Genomic DNA, 4,223 nt, shown 5'->3' on the forward strand with positions numbered 1-4,223 from the left:
GGCGGCAGAGGCGCCCCGGAGGCCGTGCTTAGCTCCTCGCACGGCACAGCGGACGCCTCACGCGTTCCCGCCCCACGGCTGGGCGCCGAGGTCAAGGCCAGCCCGGCCGGCAGCGGTGGACCAGCCAGTGGCTGAGCGCCCGCTGTCACAGCGGACCTTTACAGCATGGCCGGTTCCCATAACCGACTCTCTCCCCGGGTTCCCGTCGCCTTTCCTGCTTCTGGGCTGGCTGCTCTTTCGAGAGCCAACAGAACATGTCCCCAGCCCTTCCTGATTCTCTCAAACAAGGGCCAATCAAACCAGAGGTAGGGGACTGAGTGGGCCTCACAGGAAGTGCTGCTTTAAAGGAGGACACCTGTGGCTCTGCGCTGGCCAGGCGCCCCCCAGGCCCCAGGGAAGAGCAGCTGAAGTCCGGGGTCCCAGTCGACTGAGGGGGGTCCCCGCTAGGGCAGCTGCGGGACAACGCAGGGGTTTGCGTGGCCGAAACATTAAAGTATTTTATTCTATGCTGTTATTTAATAGATTATAATGCAGCTGGAAAAAAAAAAAAACTTGCAGTTTTTACTTGAACACATTCGCTTATGATGAAAGTAGATTCTGTGCTGAATCACTGTTGTAAGATCGTAGTCTGAGAAATTGGGCTAAACATGCGTTTAATGCCCCGGTTTTGAAAGCTATTATTTTTCAAAACCAACAGCTGGTTTCTATGGATGGAAAGAACAGGGTAATGCGTGTGGGAGCTTGTGTGTGTGTGTGTGTGTGTGTGTGTGTGCGCGCGCTTGAGTCCCTGCATCCACAGGCACCTGTGTGCATGCACGAGTGTGCGTGTGTGTGTTCCTGGTTGTGTCTGAATGCGTCGTGCATATGTGTGTGTATGCACGCATGTGTAGAGAGGAATAGAGAGACTTACTCTGCTTAAAAGCCCAAAAAACTCCACCGTGAAGCTGCGTGCTTCTCCGTGGACAGTTTGGGCACCTGGGCTGTGTGCCAGGTACGAGTGTCCCAGGACCCCTTCATCCGTTCAGCCTGCCCCCATCTTCCGCCCCGAAGGCCTTACGCATTTCCGTCCTTGCCTAAGGATGCGAGGCTCAGAGAGGCGACATTTGCCAAGCCCACAGCCAGTAGGGGGCCAAGCTCACCATGGACCAGGTACCTCCCCCCACCACCTGCTCCCGGACAATGGCAGTGGGTGGGGTCCCCCGGCACAGGCCCGTGGGAGCCAAAGGGTAGGGCAGAGTGCTCACTCTTACTGGACCTTGCAGGAGGCAGCCCTCCCCAGCAGCCAGGCTCAGGTGAAGGGGAGTGTGGCCTGGGCCTCCGCTCCCCTGTCCCCTCCGGAGTCAGCCCGGACTAGCCAAACACGGAGGAGGCCGGACTCAGCACCAACACCTGTGCAACAAATGGGAAAATCTGGGCAGAGAGCTGCGGGGGTGGGGTTGGTGGCTCGGCAGGTGAGAGTCCCAGGAATCGTCCCCTGCAGGAAGGGACATTCATGGTGACCCTGAGAAACAACAGCACACGCTGGGCTTTGCCCTGGATTCTATCACTTAGCTGGAATGAGATGGAGCAGGCATCTCCCATCACTTCCGTTTTGCAGGTGAAGAAACAAGCTCGGGGTGAACCGCCTGGGGCACGCGATTAGCGGGGTACAGCAGCATCCCATGCACCCCAGGGCTCGATGCTGCGTGATCAACAGACGGTCTCCGAAGGAGGTGGAGGGCGACACTCGGGGCTCTTGGTTAATATTTAAAACAGATTCGACAGAACAGGTGTTTTCTGACCCCATCTGTGGGCCGAGCAGGTTCATTCTGGGGGTGGGTGAGGAAGAAGTTATAGATTGGATTGTGTACCCTCAAATTCATGAGTCAGAGTGCTCACCCCCCAGGGCCTCAGAGCGTGGCCTGATTCGGCAGTGAGGGGCCGCAGGTGTGATCAAGTGAAGGTAGGTTGTGGTAGAGTCGGGGTCGCCTTGTGAGAGGGAGAAGTCCGAACGCAGGGAGACAGGTGGGGTGACGCTTCGGGAAGCCCGGGGTCGCCGGCCAGCACCGGGAGCTGGGGGGAGGCCCGGGCCCCATGCTCCCTCGCGGCCTGGAGGAAGCGGCCTGCCCACGCCTGGATCTCAGACTTCCGGCCTCTAGAGCTGGGAGAACCCGCACAGCCAGGCCCAGTGGGGCCCGCCTCACAGCTGGGGCCAGGAGGACGTGCGACGTGCTGAAGGCACACGGCTCCCAGGTGGCCTGGCCCTGGGCGCCCACCCGAGCCTGCTGCAGGCCACAGAGTCAGGGCCTGTGCCAATTTGGGTTCACGCAGGTGGTGGTGTCACCTCCACTCTATCTCTTGACCGGCGACACCTGGTCCCCAGGAGGCCCAGGCACCCCTCCTGGACATGGCGCTGCCCTCTGCCCGTCTCCACACGGAGCAAGGCCCACCTGCCCCGAAGCCACCAGCCCCGCTCTGTCCAGTCTGCGCATTTGCGGGACACCAAAGCCGGCCGGGCTCTCCTCTGGGTGGGCTCTGGCCTGGCAGCCCCAGGAACGTCCCTGTCCACGCCCAGGGCTTCATCCTTCCTGCCATCCCCTCTCACAGTCCCCACCCCACCGCAGCGTAAGGCCGAGTCTGACGGAGGAGTCCCATCCAACGGACACGGAGGAGGCCCAGACCGCAGCCAGCCTCCCCACCCGCCTTCAGGTCCTGCGTGAACCTGTCTTCACCCCTTCGAGGAGCGTCAAGTCCCCAAAGAGCCCTCATGGGGGAGGGGCGGGGGGTCTGAGGCACGTAGGGTCTCCCGGAGAAAGAAATCAGGACAGGGGTGGGGCCCACGAACCCGTTGTGAGCAGATGCCATCTGAGCGGGAACGGGGCGCCCCAGTGGCTCCAGAGTTGGCAGGCTCCCTCCCTCTCTCCCCTCATTGCTGTCACCACCACACCTGCCCTGCTGGGGGCGAGAGGATGGGCGGGCAGAGAGGTGGCAGGTGTGGGGCAGGGTCTCTGACTTCAAGGCTCTGGGGGACTTTGGTGAAGAGTCTGCAGGAGTGGGACGCAACGAGGCGCCCGCTGTGGGAGAGGGGACAGCAGTCCCTCAGAAAGTGAAACAGAGCAGCGCGTGACCCAGCAATCCCGCTCTGGGGGTGCGCCCCAAACGACCGAAGGCAGGGACTCCGGCAGATGCGCGCCCGCCCACGTTCATAGCAGCGTTAGTCATGCTCATCAGATGGTGGACGCGGCCTGTGTCCACAGACGGCTGACGGACGCTCAGAACGTGGTCCGTGCAGTGGGACATCACTCAGCCTCAAAAAGGGAGGAAATTCTGACGCCTGCTGCGACATGAGCGAACCTTAAGGACGTTATGCTGAATGAAATAAGCCAGTCACAGATGGACAGACATTGTATGATTCCACGCAGACGAGGTCTCTAGAGGAATCAGATTCGCAGAGCAGAAAGCAGGGTGGGGGTGCCGGCGGCTGGGGGAGGGGGCGGAGACAGAGTGTGCGCTGGGGACGGAGTGTCGGTTTGGGATGAGGAGAGAGCTCTGGAGGTGGTGGTGGTGGTGACGGCTACGCAAGATCGTGGACGTTCTCAATGCCACGAATCTGTACACTTAAAAATGGATAAAATGTTAACAAGAACATCCCAAAACGCTGTGATGCCTTGATTGGGGGAGTCATGGGTCCCCCTACAAGGGAGAGGCAGGAGCATCAAAGACAGGAGCATTAATAAACAGCGCTGAATAAATTTTAATAAATCCAAACCTCTCAGGAGTGGCCAGCCGGTCACCCCTGCCTGAGCAGAGCTGACAGGAGAGGCGGCCAGGTGGCCTCGGGGGCTGCCGGCCGCTCTGCTTGCCCAGGCCTGGTCCACCGCCCGCTCGTGCCAAGGGAAAGGCAGCCCTGCGTGTGAGAAGTCAACAGACCAGGACCCACTGCCCGGGCCCCCAGCCCCGGCCCCGGGCGCCCCTTTCTGATGGGGAGCACAGGACGGGCCCTCGGTGATGGAGCTTCAGCTGCTCCGAGCGGGCCTTTGAACCTCTCGGTGAGTTCAGAGACCTCCTGCCTCCCTGGGGGTTGAAGGACTCAGAAAGGTGAGCGAGCAGGTCTATAATTAGCGCCCACCCATTGGAGGGCGACCTTGCCGGGGCTGCATTCCAGGGCCGAGCCAGATATAGCCCCAGAGCTGACCCGTCCCCTCCCCAGCTGCAACAGCTGGACGGCAGGGCAGACCGCGCTG

The 4,223-nt window shown here is 61.0% G+C and overlaps 1 protein-coding gene across 1 annotated transcript in view; it reads left to right on the plus strand.

Moving 5' to 3' along the window:
* The window catches only part of FGF4 (fibroblast growth factor 4), a 38,669-nt gene that overhangs the window by 11,379 nt on the left and 23,067 nt on the right, over positions 1-4,223 (plus strand). The gene's annotated exons all lie outside the window — the stretch shown is intronic.

Source organism: Pteropus alecto, unplaced genomic scaffold (genome assembly GCF_000325575.1).
Source record: "Pteropus alecto unplaced genomic scaffold, ASM32557v1 scaffold43, whole genome shotgun sequence".
NCBI lineage: Eukaryota > Metazoa > Chordata > Mammalia > Chiroptera > Pteropodidae > Pteropus > Pteropus alecto.